Below are 19,323 nucleotides of genomic sequence, written 5' to 3'. Positions count from 1 at the left end.
TGTCCCCATCTGTCTTGCACCAGGGAGCTAAGGCAGGACACAGCATTCCCAATGCAAGCTTTTAAGTGCTGAATACGGAGGAATAATCACTTTCCTCAACCTGCTGGCTACGTGCTTGCTGAAACAGCCCAGTGTTTGGGGTTGAATCATAAGGAGGAGGTGGCGGTAAGCATGGGTTAAGGATGGATATGCTGTAGGGCACTGAGGTAACACTGCTACACACGCTCCCATAGCAAGTAGGATGGCGAGTAGGATGGCGTGGTTTCGGCAAACAGGGTGTCTGCTCACAGTTTACCGCCCCACCCTGCTGCTCAGACAGCCGAGATTCTTGTGAATCACTGTAATTCAAAAAGAGAGTAGTTTGCTTTCAATTGCCACAGCTGTGAGCTGCGGCACTCACGTAGATGATTCACAAAGGGCTCAGCCTCCCAGGCCCAGGGGTTGGGGAGGCCACCAGTTGCAAAAGCCAGATATTGCAACCTCATCTGTGTACCAGGGGTCTCACATGCACCGTGGGAGTTGATGGGATTAGAATTAAAATCTCAATGGTTATTCCTTCCCCTGCTTTTCCTTCATTCCTCTGCATTCACTGTGGAAGCTGTCAGGGAGCGTGTTAACTGATTTGTTTGCTGATTTGTTATTGGACTTGGCTGGAGAACTGTTGTGGGGAATTGTGTGGAGGAGAGTTGTCCTCTTCTCCTAGCTCAGCTGAGGAAATGTGGCAAGGTCACAGAAGAGCGGGCAAATTTCTTTGTCAAACAGTAGATAGATTTCATATGGGCCATCACAGGAACTCCAACCTTAATGTTACCACCACCAACAGTCTTGCAAGAGCTGTGAACTATTTGGCAGAAAACTGGCAGTTTTGTAACCAAAATCCGATTTTGCAGGAAAGTTAGCTTTGTGTCTTTTTTTTTTTTGGATACTGTTTTGCTGTTGTGAAAAGCAATACATATGGAAACCCATTAGAGCCTAAGGCTATTGTTGATATGGTCTTGACTCATTCTTGGCACTCCTTCTTCATCTTCCTTCGATAGCTCAGCTGGTAGAGCGGAGGACTGTAGGCTGCTTGTAGAAAGTAATCCTTAGGTCGCTGGTTCAATTCCGGCTCGAAGGAAAGGTTTTGGAGTTTTGTTTTGGTTTTTGTCTTTCACTTATTTCTGGAATTTACGACTTTGCAGAGCTGCCCTTTCCAACTATATGCCTCTTGAGACCCCATGAGAAATTTAGTCTACTTAAAACATACCACTTTCAAGGATTTCAATTTTACTACCTGCCTTGTCTGCTTCAGCTGATTCTTACAGCAATGGTGCTTTGACCTTTGCCACTTCTCTACCTAATCAGTTGATCCCCATCATACGAGCTTCTCTTCTGCAGGGGCTCAACACCTTCCACAGACCCTTGTTAGCTAGAGCAGACCCACAGCGCAGAGCTTGCAGAGCCTCTTTTAGCTGAGTTGGGTGTGGAAAATGGAGGGAGGTCCAGTCACTGGGTCCTCCTTGTTGCTGGTTTCACCACTTTTCCTATCCCATTCTTGCATTTTGAAGTTCGGAGGTTTTGAGGGGGAGGTGGGCTAAGAGACATGGGGAAGAAAAATCTTTTTGTGAGGACAGGAACACCATGGTCATTCAGGTTCAGATATTTGTCTGAGACAGCCACTACATGCAATAATCATTGGCCTCACGAGAGGGTTGTGAATACCATTGTGCACACTGCTCTGAGGTGTATCATTTCCATGCACTGTCCATTTCAATGAAGAATTGTAAAGGTTGGGGCTGGCTACAAAGGAAATGGGTAAGAGAGAGGCAGTAGAACCATGTGAAAGGAGACCACAGGCCAGGTTAAGGAGGCGTTCTAAGAACTCATTCATACACAAACCAACATCAGAAAATTTCAGAGAGTAGAAAAAAGGGCACTGTGATCTGTTAAAGAAAATGTTGTTTCACACAGGAAACTGACTCAAGGAACTCACTTTCACAAGACACAATCAGCTCTGAGAGGTCTGTAAGAAGCTTTATTAAAGAAAAGATTAGAGGTTTTTAGATGTTTATATTAGATGAGACGACATTAGGGATCCAAATCCCAAAGCTCATACAAAGCTTCTCATGCAAAGCATCTCCTCATGCAAAGCATCTCCTCATGCAAAGCACAGTGCTAAGCCAAACAATGATAGGAGAAGGAGGTGGCAACTTTGGTTGGTTGCTTACCTTTCACTGTGTTATAAATATATTAGTATTGCTTAATGAGAAATTTTTGCTAGAAGTTGGGTCAAATGCGTCAAGGAACCAGGACTAAGCTAGAATGAATAATCAAGCGATTATATGCAATTTCAGTATTTTAAAAGACTTTTTCTTTACTAATTAGCATCAGATCAATGACCATCGATCATAGTAGAACACCAGTTTTCTTTGTCCTTCCAAATCCAGCTGCACTAATTCCTCTTCAGCCTGCATAGCAGTACACACTTAAAACCTCATGACCATAATGGGTTTTCAGCACAGGGATGGAGGCAGTTCTGCCTCTCCTCTTAACAACACAACCAGCCCTCCAGGCCCTGGGGCGTGGGCAGGCCATGCATTTATTGCTCCATAGGCCCTCCCACAGTGGGATGGGGTTGTAAAAGCAAGGGTGGGAAAGACAAGCAGCCACCTTCCCAGTCCTGCTAGGAGTCCCAGGGAGGAGGATGCACAGCAGCAGTGTCGCTGGTGGGAATCTGGCAGTCACTTTAGACAAGGAGGAGGAGAGGGGTATGAGTCTTGGGTGATGCCACAGGAGGAACTCAGGTGTATTTGTAACCAGCCTGGGTAACAAACCTGTCCCATGGCACCTGGGACAGATTTTCTCCTTGCAATGCACCTTTTACAGTCTTGGTGACCGTATTTCCAAATGAGTGGATACATGACTCATGCATTTAATTGCTGCAGTAAGCCTGAAGCTTTTGATTCAAAATCTGCCAATAATCATGAAAAGTAAATCCTTGTGCTGGTATCAGAGAGGGCACCGATGCTTTCCCTAAGACTGGGGAATGGTGGTGACTGATGAATGGACTGACTGCCCCACAGGTATTTTGTTGATGTGGAGATCTTTGCTGACGTAATATTTCAGTCTGGGTTGCACAAGCTATGACTGAAACGAGAATGGAGGGAGAAGGGTTTAATTAAAAGTAGGTTCTCATTGCAAATGGTGTTCTTTCTGTAGTTGGAAAGGGTGAGTTGTTGCAGCACGGGTTCACCCTCATATTACTGCACACCAGTGGGTAACTGGGTCCTGGTGGAGAATACCACCTGATGTGGTTAGCTTCTGTTATCCTGTGGCTGTTTCATGTCATGCTATTTCAGCTACCAGGACTGCCCCATACTGACACAGTGGTGACATTGACACTGTGTCTTTCTCTGCAATGGCATCCGCACAAGGTAATTTTATAAAAGTTCCAGCAAATGTAGCCATCAAGCCAGAAATGTGAATTTAAATGAAGTTCTGGTGTTTTTCTTGCACATGTGAGTTGAACTTCAGACAACAAAGATAGGAAGTATTTAAAAATTTTATAGTCTTCCATGTTTAGGAGCTTCACCTTCTCTTTAATCTTGAATAAGCTTTCTCTCACAGCCAAACTTCTCCAGCTCATCAGACATTATGAAGGTCACCGTGTCCTTGTTTGAGGAGTGGCATCCCATGGACCAAACCTCTGAAACAAAGTCATAACCAGCTGGGGACACAATAGACTAGCAGTAGTAAGCTCCTGTTAGACAAGATAATGTTTGTTATCAGTGGGATGAGTGGGATGTTCCTTCCCTTTCCGAAATACTTTTTTCTTCTTCTTGTCTCACTTGTTGTCCCAAACCAGATTTTTAACCTATCCCCTAGCTTAGATGCCGCATACTATGTGGTGAAGAAACCGAAGCTCATTCAGTTGGCATAAACATATTGCAAAATATCTGTACTTTCTCCCCAAAGAGCAGTGCTCGCATTCCCGTAGGACAGCTTGCTGAGTCTGATCCAGTCGTTTGTCTCCACAGTACATCTTACGTGGTTATTTTGCACCTTTGCTAAGCAGCGAGTGTTACGTGGTTTGTGACTGGTCTTGTCTGTGCTCATTCTGAAAGTAGCTTTTCATTAAAAATTAAAAGTGCAATTTTGGCACTGGGGTAACTCCAAGTTCTCAATTGTACTCGCTTTGAATGACTTTGTATATTTTGAGCTTTGTTTTGATTTTCCAGTATAAATGAATCCCAGCCTCGCTCTAGACACCTCATTTCACCTGGTTGCATCAAAGTCATATTGCAGAAAATGCTTCTTCCAACACAACATGAAACAACTGAGCAAAGCACGGCCTGCCTAAGGAAATTTGGTTAACCTTAAAGAAACTTCAGAAAAGCTGGGTAGTCTCCAAATTTTGAATGATGTGAGCTACATGCTCTAATATCGGGTTTCAGCCCAGAAATGTAGTGCTGGAGCAGGGATAGGACTGAAGACTTAACTTTATACTGAGGCCATTGCTTTCCTTGGAGCTCTGTAAATTCTTTCTGCTGCCGTTGCTCTCTTGTAGCCACCTGTTGCCTCTGGTCTTGCAGATTTAGATAAAGCTCTTTGAGCAGGGTCATATCTTTGTAAAGTTTTTCATGATGACAAGGAAAACATGGTCCTGATTCCTGTCTGGAGTAATAATACCAATAAATAGTAACAACTGCACTGCTCCCTTACAGCTCTAGAGGTAGAATCATGGCAATTAAAATAATGTGCAATTAAGGAGAGTTGAAAAGGCTTTTAAAACCAGGAAGCAAGTCAAGATGCTCTGCTGATGATTTGCTAGTTTGTAGAAATTGCAAGTGGTTGCAAATTGGTTTGCTTTTACCATGAAATAAAACTATTCTCCAGTGTGTGTTTGGCTGAATTTATGAAAAGCATCTCAGCATGGCTGGAAATGACCAACAGCAGTTGCTGCCTTTACTTGCAACCACCAGATCAGGTGGATTTACACCAAACTGAGCAACCGTTTGCACATTTCTTCAGGCCTTCTTAACCACCCTCTACCAACCAATTTTTCTTCTTCCTATTGTAGTTGCTATAATCAGGCCTTGATAAGAATTGCTGCCAGAGACATCCAATCAGTCCCATGTTATCATCTGGAAATGATTAGAGTCCTCAGGACAGATTGAAGCCATTTTGATAGCATTGATTAGTTCCTTATTTCAAGTTGTGCTGTTTCACCATTTACTGTTTTAAAATTCTTGCCTCATTTATGAGGATATTTTTTTTTACATTGTAAATAACAAAATGTATTTTGTTGTGTGAATCCAAATAAGCTTTGAAGTTTGTGGCTTTGTAATTTGAAAGTCATCTGGAGATTGTATGCTCTCTTGTCAGCTTTAATCAATGCACGATAATCAATTATCATATCAAAGTGTTCAATTACTCCTTAGTGATGAGGTGCTGTAGCTGTTTGGCTTAATTTCCTAGAAGATTCTCAGAACTGTCACTGCAGCATTGGGTTACTTAGCTGACTGCTTAAAGATGTCTGCTGTGAAAATGAAGCTGGTACCAAATCCTTACAGAACCAGATACACATTGCTCAAAAAGCAAAACCTTGAGCGTTGTAACCCAAATATATGAGTAAAAGACCAATTTTAGCAAGGTACCTTGCCTGGCCCTAGCCAACACAATATATTTAGCTAGAGTATTTCATTTACTCCTGACTTGGGCAAGATTCCCATTGGTTACAGTGAGAGTATTACTTAAGTAACACCAGCCTCCTCGCAGAAAGCAGCGTCAGATGCTTCTTCAACACTGCAAACCACTTCTTTCTATCTAATTTGTGAGTTGGATGTACTGTGTTGTTGCCAGTTCCTAAGAAGGGAGTCTTCGTCCATTTGTCTGTGCTTTTGTGCTTAGGAGGGATGCGAAGAGTCCTGGCTCCTTCTTTGTTGAGTCTGGAGAGGTTTCAGCATTCCTTTTTCCTGCGGTACACTACCCTTCCGTTTCCCAGGGATTATGGGAGGAAAGTTACTGCTGGCTCTTGGGTCAGTACATTTATTTGAAGGCTGAGGAAAAGAAATGTGAACAGGTGAAGGATGACTGCTGTTTAAGTCCCCCAAACCTTATAGAGGCCTGAGAAGATCTGTATTTGTGAATTAAGGGTCTCTTCAAATTCAGACTTGAGGTGTTGCCCTTTTTAGAGTATGTGGAGCTAAACCTCCCCCTAATAATTTAATGTTAATATAAGGCTTTTCTGGGATCACCATGTTTTGAACGCCACACAGTCTTTAGTGTATCCATCCTCATGTCCCTGTGACATGGAGAGGTACCAATGTCCCTACTTCACGTAACATTGTTAGTCCCTAAGACTGCTGCTGTTGAGTAATGGGTCCTAAGAGGCTGCAGCAGAGCAGGAAAAGTCACCTGAACCTTCAGAGGCTCTGACTGTTGTGTGTCCTGACCACCTTTCCTCACTTCTGGAGTTCCTCACTTTTGGGAAACCATTCGTGTAACCCTCCAAGAAACTAGCAATGAGTTTTCCCTTGATTTCAGTTTGCAGCAGCTTTGCAGCCTGAATGATCTCCTTGACTCTTTCTCCCAGAAAGATATCAAACTACCCTTGAATAAAACTCCAGGAGGATATTGCTGTATTAAATCTCAGAGCACTGCCACAATGAGTTTTCCAGCACTGACTCCATGCCAGGAGAGCCGAGTGGTGTGTGCTGGAATGGAGAGCTCCTTCTGCTGTGGTCAAATGGGGAAGGAGGAGAGTGGTGGCAATCAAGGAGGGTTGCTGGTGCAGGAGCCCTGCTTGGAGGTGCGTCCACCCACCCACCAGCTGTGGCCTGCTGTTGCTTTCCTGCAGAAAGCCATGTGCATGTGAATGGGCCAGTGCTCAGTCCTTTGTGAGAAATGAAACAGTACATGTATCTAGGAAAGGATGGTGGAAAAAGCAGAGAGGACATGAGCTGTGTTTGAGCCACATTTCACCAGGCTGAAGGAAGGAGAGCGTGAGGGGCTCTGTGGTGAGAAGGTCTCTAAAAACATAGCAATTATCCTCATCTCAGCTTGCTTATTGAGAAATAATCAAACTTGTGATGAGTCTTGTGACCTGTCAGACCTTTTAACTGAACTGCAGCTGAAGAGGTTCACTATGAAAGGGTATAGGCTTCTTCTTGTTGTTGATTTTTAACCATGAGAGTTCCTAAGGGAAATAGCATATAGTAATAACATTTAATGGTCTTCTGATGAGCATCTGGTGCTGGGTGTTTTTTTCTTTTAAATTGCATTAAAATTAAAACTGCAGTATTGCACTGAGTCCTCATTTCCTGTTAGGAGAGGAATTATGATGCTCTATTGATTGGCAAAGCTGTTTCCCATCCTACATAAGTGTGGTTAGTGGACAGAACTTCTCTCGCAGACACAGACGTGCCCTACCACCCCCCTCAGTTCTGAAAGTTTTTCCCTCTAAATTATTCATAGTGAAACCACTGATCCCCAACATTTAAAACAGAGGAGGGAAGGTATAAAATACTCTCATGTATGCCTTTGCATTAATTTATATGCTATCACATTGAATAAAAGGAAATAGCAATTTAAGCATGTTCAAGAAGCCCCATGATGAATATAATTGATGCATTCAGCCTATAGAACATACATATAATAGTCCATTGTAGTTATGGGATTGGCCAGCCAATATTTTTGCCTTGGAGATCATTACTTAAGCTGATGACTCTTGACCCTCTTCTTTTAGTGCTTCGAGAAGTTTGCCAGAAAGTACCCTTTTGTGCCAGTCAGCCTTTAACATCTCCCTCTGAGCAGCCTCATTTTTTCATTTAACTTGCTTCTGAACGTTAATCTGCTTTTTATCCCAAGGATCTTTATGAGAAATAAATTGGAGCCTTTTCAGAAACGCCAATTGTAAAAGCTTCTTCCTTACTAGTCAAAAGCTTGTCACAATGTAGCAGCAATGTATGTGTTGTAAAATGGTGTAAAATTTAACAAAAAATCAAAAATAAAAAGGCAACGGAGCAATGCTGAAGCGACATGTTGGGTGTTTCTGTACAGAAACTTGCTTACCTGTGCAGTCCTTGGAAGCGTAGGAAATGCGATTCATAGCAGTGGATAGGAGAGCAAAGAAACTCACTCTTGGAAAGACAAAGATCTACTTTGACATAACTTTGCAGTTACTATTAGTCCTCATCCCCCCGGGGTGGCCAATAGGCAGAATAAAGAGGAAGGCTCACAGCATAAATGGCAAACCTCATTAAAGTATCTGGTTTAAATAGGTGCTGACTCAGGAAAGGAAGAGTGCTGATTGAGACCTTGAAGACTGAGGTAGTGCATAAAACTAGGTGGTTCCTTTTCCACCTTGTTGGGAAAGAAGCAAAAGGGATACCAGTGAGGAGAGCAGGCTGCACTGGGGAGAGCCTGCACTGACCGATGCACGCTTCCCCCGGGGGCAGTCGTCATCTGAGTGCTTGTTGGTACCCAGGTCTCCCCGATGAGATGTACTGGTGTATGCAGGGAAAGGGAAAGAAAATCCAGGTTTTAATCTGAGTTGGATTGCTCTTTTAGGGGTGCAGTGAAGAGGTATTTTTCTCAACTACCACCTTACAAGGGGAGTGCAGGTAGAATTATGGAATGAATTATAAAGAAATCCCATATCCTACTATAAAACAGAATAAAAAAGCCTAACATCAAGGCGAGTGGTAAGGGATCATCAGTGATTTGAGAATGAATGTGACTTGGAGCCCCTCTCCCCCCACCCCACTAATGACTGGTGAAAAGCCCTCTGAAACATGGCTTCACTGAAGCCAAGGTGCCAACAGATTCCTTCCCATTTGTATTCTTTCTGATGAGGCCTTTCTCTGCCCAGTGCACATGACGATACCCACTTTATTAAAAAAATCCACACAAATGATGGCTGCTCTTTCTTTGCTAGGAAAGACAGACCTTGGCAAATAATTACTTCTAGTTCTTACTCCTAACATATGTATGACTTATTATTTATAGAGACTTGTAATAAAAATGGGAATGATTTTCTTGACCCGGTAAGTTACAGCTTAAACCAATAAAAGAACAAAGGAGGGGGACGTAAGAAGAAGAGGACATAGGAAAAGGTTTTGTTTAAAGAGTCACATGCACAGCTAATAGATATACACAGAGAAAAGAGATAAAATACCCCAGATTAATAACTGTGACGTTCTGCTGGCTTATTGCTTTCTAAAGGCTTTACCCTTTGTGGACACAGAGCTGTATAAAAGATGAAGTAGTTGCACTCCACATTTTAGTCATCCCAGTAATTTTGGCAACATCTCCGTTACAAATGCGTGTTCTCCAAGGAAAGCAATCCTCTCTCTAGTATTTCCAAGGGAAAAATTAATTGGGTTCACTTCTCTGTGTTGCCTCTGTACTTGCTCCTCCATTCTTTGCTTCTCACTGCTTGACCTTTGTTGAGTTAGTCATGTAAAGCAACAAAATGCTGCTTTAAGTATATAAATCTTGGTCCTCCTATTTCCTGTGAACAGGTCCAGCTGAGAAAGCGAAGAAGAAACCTGTCAGGATGCCATCACAAGCACCGTATATCAGAAACACACTGGACAGAAAACCCAGCTCAAACACTAACTTTGTTTTTGCAAAGCAGGAAACGTTGCTTAAATTCATATAGTAAATATTTCTTTGTGTATCATGGGGAGCTTTCATGTAAGCTCAGATTAACTGGAAATCAGGACAAGGCCTGAACTTTGCTCCCTCATCGCTATGAAAGCAATTGTCTGGGGTATTTTTCAAGGAAGCCCCTCAGCTTTTGAGCTAGGCAGAAATGCATTGCAATTGACCTCAATACCGCGTTCTTCGGCGATTAGAGAGCAAGACTTCTAGGCTGATATTTAAAAATAAAGAAATGTCTCAGAAGGAGAGGGAGAGATGGGCAAAGATCCAGAAGTGGCGAGAACCAGCAAAGGGAAAAAGTCCATTACACATATGGGAAAGGAGAAGAGGGACAAGGATGAGACAGGTGTTTATTTCACAGGGGTGAAATCAGAATGCAAGTACAGGTTGAAAGAAACCCACAAAAGGCTTTTTTGACTATAGAGAAGTTTGAAACTGGTGTAAAATGTTGTTCTAGAAAATACCACTGCATGCAGCATCAACAGAAAGATGAGAATCCAGGGAGTTGCGAAGACATCCTTAGCGCTGATGTCTCTGAGGGGTGAGGGCTGGGGGGCTCAAGGAGGGTAGGGTTAGTCTGGGCATTAATCACTTGGGTGGGTACGGGGGAATGCACTACCATTCACCCGTGGCTTTTTCCAGGGCCCTGCATCACAACACTCCTCCCAAATATTTTGCAAGCATACAGAACAAGCTTCCCCAGCAATAACCTGGCTCGGGGTTGTGTTGTCCCCCCTCTTCCCCCTGCTGCATACCTGGCAGCTCTGCCTTATACGTGGAGGACCTAGAGCCCAGGGGGTAAACGTCTCACCCGTGGTGGCGGATTGCTTCAGCCAACAAGCCTGGCAATCTTGTACTTTTATGAACAGTGAGCTCACCTTGGATATTAAAAGAAAGAAATGCATTAGCTGGTAAGCGTGTTGGGTCTCTTCCAAGGCACACTAGCGTGTTGCTCTGCACACCAGCATGGAAACAATTTGCAGGCTGGAGAGCCGGTAAGCTCTCTCTCAAGGAGCTGTGCCACATGCTCTCCTCTCCCTTTGCCTTCAGAGTTGTTCTTTATTCAACCTCTTTTGCTCCAGTTTTGCCATCTAAGCTTAAATGTGGCCTTCTGACATGGAGAATCTGGGTGAGTAGAGCCACATTAGTTGTAAAATCCCTAGCCAATCTTATTTTTTGGCATGAAGGTGGCTGTTACGGCATTGTTTTTATTATTCATCAAAAGGAAACTTTTCAAAGTAAATACATCAAATACCACATAACATAAGCTCTTCCCAACCACTGCTTCCTCTCCCTTTTTCTTTTTCCCTACCTCCTATTTTTATAAGTAATCAAGTTGTTACTCAAGAGTCAATTCCAGGTCATCTTTCATTTGCTCAAAATATATCCTTATTGGCAAGCTATTTTCCCATTATTCAGGAACACACATATTGTTTTACTTACAGCTGTGTGCTGTGTTTTATGTTCTCATATAAATGTTATGCCTAGATTATCATAACTAGACCAAACTGGTTTTAGGGTTTGTTGTTGTTGTTATTTTTAGGTGTCCCCCCTGCCCCAAACAGGAGAGAAATATTATTATATCTGTTTTTTGGTATCTTTTCTAGTTCTTAAAATGACTCAACTTTTCACATTTCTCTGTAGTAACGTAGATTTCCCCTCTGCTCTGCGAGTTTCCCTAGTTTGGGGAATGATGATAGCTGAGGTTTGGGAAAGATTAAAGGGTAAGGCAGCATTGCTTCCATCCCAAGAGGAGTAGGAAAGAAGACAAGGCAGGGACAGATTCCAGAAATCATTACCTGCTGCAAAAAAAAAAGTACTTTTTCTTATCTGTTTTAAAGTGTCACTAGTTTCAAGGAGTGGTCCTGTTTCTAGTGTTGCAGGATCTGGCAAATTCTGGCGAGTTCTGCATTCATTTAGCCACTACTTTCATGATTTTGGGAGCTGATCAAATAGAAGCTCATATTCGCATATTAAGGGCCCAGTGAGGGAAAGCACCTAAGTCCCATTGGCTTCAGCATATTCTTAAATATTTACTGAAGCTATTAACTTACTTGAGGTCTTGATGCAAAAGAATGCATTTGTAGCAACAACTAGATATTGTTGTTATTAATCTTATCACTGTATTTCATGCCTGCATGTGCTAACGCTTGATACACTAGAGACATGCAGCATGCAGAAGAGATGCATTTTCTTCTGTACAGATGACAAAAGACAAAACAGAATTTCCCCCTTATTTTTAGGATGCCTGTGACAGTGGAAGACCACAGGAGGAAAGTGTGTTGCTGAATTCCCTGCAGCCTTATGGTTTTGGGGGTTCTTTTTGGTACGGTCTTCTAATGCAGGAAGGCACAGTTCTTGCCCCCCCCCCCCCCCATGAGAGTAAGACCACATGCACATCTTAAGCTACTCAGTTTATTAATACTCCGTGCTTGTTAATTTGTGAATGACTTGAAGGCACTCAGAACATTAAAGGAAGTCTCCTCCTGGAGGTTTTTAAAAGAGACTCTCCTGGATTTTTTGAAGTTGAGATATTCATAGTTTGCACGGGCTTGTTTTTTTCTCAGTAAATGTGTGCTAAATGCTAATGCTTGGTGTCTTATAGTAGGTATGATGTTTAACTGGCGCCCAAGATTCAAGAACAGAGATGATACATGAACATTTGGGCCACATTAGGTGAATTGTTCAAAAAATTCTGGTCTCTTTCATTATTTTAACCTCCAAAGAAGAAATCCCCTATAGGATAAATGTTTAATCATTAAAGCAAACAGACAAACACATAAACCAACCTTTTATCATTGTTGGTGGGAAAAGTATGCCTTACACTTTGCAAGACTCACAAGGAACAGCAGGCACACTTCTGGTTGTGGGTAATATTCTGGTTACTTGATGTTTTCAGGAGGAGAGAGAAGAGCTTGTAGCTGAATGGTGTCTGTGGCAGCTTCCTGGCTTGAACTTCAGAATGAATGTCAAGCAAAATGCCAGAGTGAATGATGCTGACCGGGACATGTTTGTGTGACCCTTCTCTTCCCCAGACTAATTTAGTTATGCCCTGCTCCACAACAGTTCACAAGTTGTTCTTGAAACAGTGGGGGATCCCAGAGAGACCAGGTTTGCTCTCTGCCCACCTTGCCCTATTCACCTTCCACATCGCCCCAGGAACATTTACTGCCGTGCCAATTACGGCTGTGATCGGGGCTGTCTTTAGTGGATGTTGATATCCGAACAAACAAACCAAGAGTCTGGTCTTGATTGCTGATGTCTTTACAATTTGGTTTCCTGTGGCGTGTTTGTACAGATGTAACGGTTGGTATTCCCCTGCTTTTAAATAATCATGACCATATTGGAGGGCGGGAGGACAGGACTAATTTGCTGGGAGTTTGCTGCAGAAGCCCCCATCCCGCTTCTGTTGAAGCCTCGCTGCCTAACTCACTGCTTGGGGAGGGGACTTCCATTTCCATCTGTCCCCTTTCAGACAGGGCTGGTGATCGTTCACTCCTTTCAGCCTAGGAGAACCATCATTAGAGCAACTATTGCATGTAATCACATCTCGTCTTCACAGATTGACTGAACGCTGAATGGCACGCAGAAAACACCTCCAAGGACAAGGACAATGTGGAGAGCATGAATAAATGACCACCATCTCAGCGGATGCTTTGTACAGGAGGATACGTGTCCTGGATATCTCTCATTTCCTGTAGCTGAAGAAATGTTCTTTTTTGCTTCGTTATATCATGCTGACCACTTGCTGCTGTATTTGTCCAGAGCTGGTGTCATACAGCTCAGCCCTTGCCCTCCCCTGAGCTGCACCAGAGGAGCAGTGAACGAGCAGCTCCTAGTCAAAGGAGCTGGAAGGACAGATTTGGGCTCTTTTCTCACCCTGCTGTGAACTTGGTCATAGCCAGTGATTTGGGTCACGCCTTGATCCCTGCTAGACCAAGCTGCATGAGCTATGTAAAGCAAGCTGCTTTACAGTCAGATGACACTGGGAGTTCCTCTATCACTCCATCTTTTCTGCCTCAGGCAATGCCCTCACTCTTATTTCAAGCTCTTTCCCCCTACACGTGTTTGACCTGTTTGGGAGCAGAGTCGGGAGCGTTTAAATCCTTCAACATTACGTGGCCAGCAGGACTGGAGGAGCAGCCTGCTCCAAGCAGAGCTCCCCCTCAGACTACTTGCAGTCATATCCAAATGGCAGTGGGGAAAAAAAAAGGCTAATTGTATGCTCTCCAATTTTCTCTGTTAGGAAGATCAAAAGAACTGCTGCCTTTACTGGCAAATCTCAAGGATGAATTGTGGCAGCCAGACCTGTACTGGTCTGTGTTGAACTGTAGTCACCCAGAATAAATCAGCACTAATTGCAGTCTAGGGCTGCGATTCCAGAGGGGCTGCTTAAGTACCACGCAGTGACGCCGACTGCCTGGCCGGTAAAACCAGTGGCAAAACTCCCAGGGACCTCAGGAGGCGCAGGACTGAGGCTGCACCCTTGCCTGCTTTAAAGCCAAATATCTTGTTACCTTTCTGAGGAAACAGGATGGATACAGCGATGTGGTGAGCACTGTGATTCCACCTTTGGCAGTGCGTAGCTGTCCCTGTGTTGTGGGATCCAGAGGAAAGGCAATACCTGGGCTTTCTGGCCACAGGAGACCTGCACAAAGTTGCTCTGGTGGCCTTGGAGAAGATGGGGTGGCTGCTGGTTCAGGTTCTCATCCTTTCCCAGCTTTACCCATGGCAAGATCTGCCACCCGCCACTACAGAGGCCATCTCCTGGCCCCATGGCTGGCTGTGGCACCAGCCAGACCATCCATTTCTACCGTGGCCAAGCAAATTTTTCTTCTGTTGCTCTCACCTGAGACGATTCCTCTTCTTCTGTGCCTCCCTCCAGAGGTGGCGGGTGCTGCCATATGAGTAATCATGGCTTAGTCACGTTTGTCACAGGAATGCAGAAGGATCAGCAAAACATGGTGTCCACAATGCAAAAAGACTTCTATTGCATCAAATTTTATTTTAATTTCATTCTCGCTGAAACTATCTTTGAAACTAATGCTGCTTTAAATACAATGAAATAGGTATATACAAATTTCAGATTTTCCTCATAAAGGACAGGCAGGAAAAGGAATTCAAGTCAGTTTAAAAGCCTGACTAGCCTGAAGACGCAAGTGCTAGACAATTTTGAAGAAACTTTCTTTACTGCTATAAAGGGAATTGCTTTTTCTTCAGAAAAATGAGGCAAACATTGGCAAAAACGTCGGTGCAAAAGCACAAACGCAGTCTGCAGGAAAGCAAAGGGAGCAAGCCACCTTCCTGCCGCTTGCCCATGGGGAAATGCTGACAAGAACTGTGGGCATGACTTGAACCAGACCAGCTGTGGTGGGTACGTGGTTTGAGCCGTGAGGGGTGGCGAGGACCCGAGAGAGCGAGCCCGACTGCTCCTTCCCCTGCGCGCACCAGTCCCACCAGCCTCAGGGGGAAAGAGATCCCCCTGCATTAACGTAAGTGGTGGAAAGCTGAGCAAACAGGGTGCCTGGGCAGGGGGTGAGGTGGGGGGGGCAGTGGGGCTGGGCTGGAAGTGGGTGCTCTCCGCCGGGAGCTGCGAGGAGGGTGGCCGGGGCTGCACCGCCTCTTCCCGGGACCTGTGCGAGGAGCAGGGGATGCTCCTGCGCCGTAGGGGACCGCAGCGTGGGTTTTGCCCTTGCAAGCCGAAGGCTGGGCTGTGGGTGCCGTTTGCTCTGTTATTAAGAGAAATTAAAACCAACCCTTGGTCAGCTGTTAAACATGATGGTGAGAAGCTGACATCAATCACTCCCACACTTGACCCCTTCAGAGCGATTTATAAACACCGGCTAACTATTCCACCCCACGCCGCCGGGGGAGGGAGCGGGCAGGGATTTCCCCGCCTCTCTCCCACCTCCATTTTGCAAGAGGAGATGGGATGTAGGATCCTGCACCTATTTTCCCCAGGTGACAGCTGGGTGCGTCCATCTGATGCCACGGGAAACGGCATGGTGCAACACATCTAAGCAGGGCGCAGGTGAGGACCACAGCCTTGGCTCAGGAGAGAGATTTATAAGCAGCGCACCATGAGGCTGTTCTTCTTATATATGATCGGAAATGTCTTGAAGCCAGATGCTCAGCTGGTGTAAATCAGTGGAGCACTGCAGATTTATACCAGCTGGAGAGCTGGCCCCTGTGCCCCAGTGGGAAGGGGATGGGGGGAAAGGGAGAGAGGCTGTTTCTGGTAACCTCTCCACCAACCTTCCTTCTGGGTAAATATCTCCATATGTTAACAAATGCTAATTAAAACCAAAAGCACAGAGGAGCTCTCAGGATGCATGTGTAACAGGAGCACCCCAGGATCCTGCACTGCTGTAATCTTTCTCCTCCCCCTGGATCTCACCTTTTATTTGGTGTTGCACCTCCCTGAATGAGATTTAACCTTGCTCCTGGTGCTCTTTGTTGGAGTTTTGCCATGCATGCAATATTGCTCTGATGGGTGTAGGACTGGTGTCTATGGACACCTGGGGGTAACCCCAGATGTTTCACTGGTCAAGGGGGAAAACATGTTTTACCGCAGCATGCCTTGCAGTCGTGTAAATAACGGTGCTCATCAATCAGGAAATTTATTGGGAAGGGATTCTGGAAATGCCAATTCTTTTTTGGCCTCCAGGTGATCACCACATTCTCTGTGGACTGGGATAGCTCTGAGTGTGATCGTTTCTGGGGGACAAAGGCATTATGCTTAAAAAACAAAACAAAAAAAACCTGTGATGCTCTATAGATAATAATAAATAAGCACAAGTTTGCTCTTGAGGTGAAAAGAAAGTTTCAGAGGTGGATGTTCAAAATATCTGTTTGTACAAGGGCTAGAGTATCTCCAGGGGAGATTGTGCATTGGAGCTGTTGGGCTGGTATTAGAGAGTGACATTTTCAAAGTGATGGATAGGATTTAGTATCTGATTCCTGCACTGCCAATAATGGCAGTTGCACTATTGTGAAGATGTAGGGATAAATATATTACATATTCTCAATGCATCATTTCACAGCCAAAACTTTCTGGGGAAAAACCAAATATACATGAAGTGTTTCCACAGGAGACCCTAGCACTTTACAAGGGGGTCCGTGCACTGATTAGCAAGTCACTGATGTGCTCTCCTTTACTCAAAAGCCTAAGGATTTATTAATTTTTTTTTTTAAAGTTGTCATTATTTGCATTTGATAGAGCTGGCTTATATGTTTGTATTAGAAACAGACCCAAGAAAATTGCAGCAAATTACGATGGCAGTGTAACAGAAGTACAAGCATTCAAACATAACAAACAGCCTCTTTATTTCTCAGTAAGACCGTGTTCCCTCTGTCTTTAAGTCAGAGGCAAAAATCCTGTTGACTTCTTGTGGGTCAGAAGCAGGTAAAAAATACCATTTCCCCACCCCATCAAGTCAGCCTAATATTTTTGCAGAACTAGAAAGGTGGTATATGCAAGAAAATAGAGGTGAGTTGTAAAGCACCAGTCTAGCGTTTGGGCTGTACACAAAATGAATGTAATGTAGGTACCCCAAAGGATGGGAAGAGGGAAGGTCCTGTATATGCCTCGACTTGCCCAGAAATGCCCCAAAGATGATACTGCTTTAACTTCTGTATGTTTTCTCATCAGTTTTTGCAGCCTTCATGTTACTGAAATATTTGGCTTGGATATGTTTATGGAGATTGCTATCTATTACTCCAGGTCTAGCTTTTGTCTCAAGTGACACTTAGGGTGAGCAAATTAGCACTGAAGCCAAATTTGTTTTGTTGTGATGGCTCTGCAGCAGGTACGGCTTTTGTAAACAGATGCTGCAAGAGAAGTAGTTTTTTTGCATCACTCTAGATCTCTTGAGAACGAAAGTGTTCAGGTAAATAACTGGTTGAAAGTCAAAAGAAATACTGTTAACTGAGAAGTATTCTCAGATTGTCTCTTCTTAGAAATTCATTACTTATAATCTCTGTCCCTTTGCTAGAATTTTTGGCTGAAATTACACCACAGTAATTCCTTTTCTTTATGTTTAGTTGAAATCCATTTCATCCACACCATGTGTAACTCAAGTGGCTAACAATTACTGCACAATGAACTTTTGAATTTTTATATTCATAGACAAGTGTCAGCCAAATTTTCAAAATAGATTTGTTTGTTTGTTTGTTTTTAATGCACTTCTTCCAACATTTCTGTAGTGTATGTTTCATTTTTGAAAATCCTATGAGCCTGATCTACAGCCCTGCAAACTCCTTAGTCTTATGTGGCTCTTCCAGGAGCTGAAAGACCTGCCAAAAATGTACGCTGGCTGGAGCTTCCTTACCCTCCTGCATGAGTAGCATAGCCCCGTTTCTTTTGTCTCACTAACCTTTCTTCTGTTCTTGAGGGGCTGGCCAATTTCTTTCATCACCTGCTGGTAAGGTGTTTAGTAATATGGGTGTAATCTCTGTGAAATACAATGATTTATGAATACTGTATCCTCCTAAAAGGTTCTTGTGAGCTGTTTTCAGCTGGGAAATGGCAGCAGTATACGCAGTGGATGCCTAACTTTTTTGGCCTGTTACAGATAGTCTCTCTCCTGTTGTCTGCTGGATGGTTTAGTAGCACACACATATTACTTTTCTGGGTTGGTCAAAGCCTCCCAGAAGTGTATGTCACTCTACAGTGTGTCACTTTGCCACAGACATTAATTTTTCCTATTATATTTTTTCGCTGGTGTGGGTCACAGGGCTGTGGACCAGCCCTTGCCAGGCATCAGTGAAATCTGCGGGTGTATTATTCCACATCCCAACTGTACCATTTCCACCAGGGCCTTGCTGAACGGCATGTGGAACAGCATCGCTGTAAGGTGGGCTGGGGTCCGACAGTAGGCCGATTGCGCATTGTTTTGGATTCTATCCAGTTTTGTTGGCCTCATGTTCCTGGAGGTGAAGGAGCCTCCGTTGCCAATCCAGCTGAAACACGTGTTACTGGTTTTTAGCTGTAGTTGCTCTGAAGGCCTGGAAAGCAGTTATGTTGGCAAAGGGGAAGCGTTCACATCACAGTCACTGTCAGGGTCTACAAGTCTAAGCACCTAGGAATTAAAAGCACACCTACAGCCACAATGGAAGTGATGCCGAAGTCAAACCAGTTGTGGGTACCACGCATGGGCTGGCACCGACTGCGCTATCCACACACGTCACTGCGATCTCTGGGACGGGGGAAGAAATCACCACCAAACTGGGCACTCTGTATTACTACAAGGTGTTACGCTTGCAGGAGGTAAGCAATCTCCAAGATGCAACATGAGCAGTGCAACAACACGGCCGTGGTTAGACCTTATCTCAGCATCGATACTGCATCAATGTTGAAATACTGACAAGCAAACATACGCATTATTTCCATATTGTGTCTCTCCAGGTTGTGTGCAAGGTCCTCTTTCAGGATCCTACCTGCTCCTGATCACTTCAGTAGCCACAGTGCTGGCACAAGTGATGAAGAAAGGGATTATTTGAAGCAAATCATCTAAATCTAATCTACGGATGAAATCTTCTTACTGCGTTGAGCTGTCGCTGATGGAAATGGGGAACGAACACTGACCTAGTGTTCATCAGCAAAATTTTGGTGAACATGTAGTAATGGACTTCACCCTACACTTGCATCCTAAGCCAATTGCTGTGCAGATAAAAGCA

General features: G+C 44.1%; 2 long non-coding RNA genes and 1 other non-coding gene across 4 annotated transcripts in view; 2 read left to right on the top strand and 1 right to left on the bottom strand.

Annotated features, from left to right (window-relative positions):
• The window catches only part of LOC128152123 (uncharacterized), a 63,795-nt gene extending 48,848 nt beyond the window's left edge, over window positions 1-14,947 (top strand). The window contains exon 8 of one of the 2 annotated variants that reach the window (XR_008238555.1): window positions 13,208-14,947. This is a non-coding gene — a long non-coding RNA (uncharacterized LOC128152123). Of the gene's footprint in view, window positions 1-9,503; window positions 10,192-13,207 lie in introns of those variants that run through there. The other variant, XR_008238558.1, reaches the window with a different exon arrangement.
• Window positions 1,028-1,117, top strand: TRNAY-GUA (transfer RNA tyrosine (anticodon GUA)). The gene is given in 2 exon segments: window positions 1,028-1,064; window positions 1,082-1,117. It is a non-coding gene; the product is annotated as a tRNA-Tyr (tRNA).
• On the bottom strand, window positions 7,408-13,209 carry LOC128152280 (uncharacterized). Its single transcript, XR_008238609.1, has 3 exons — window positions 12,435-13,209; window positions 10,401-10,523; window positions 7,408-9,509 (listed from the first exon to the last, which is right to left on the bottom strand). It is a non-coding gene; the product is annotated as an uncharacterized LOC128152280 (long non-coding RNA).
• Window positions 14,948-19,323: the final 4,376 nt, after the last annotated feature.

This window comes from Harpia harpyja, chromosome 1 (assembly GCF_026419915.1).
Source record: "Harpia harpyja isolate bHarHar1 chromosome 1, bHarHar1 primary haplotype, whole genome shotgun sequence".
In the NCBI taxonomy this organism is placed as follows: Eukaryota; Metazoa; Chordata; class Aves; order Accipitriformes; family Accipitridae; genus Harpia; species Harpia harpyja.
This window is presented reverse-complemented; position numbering and strand designations above follow the sequence as displayed.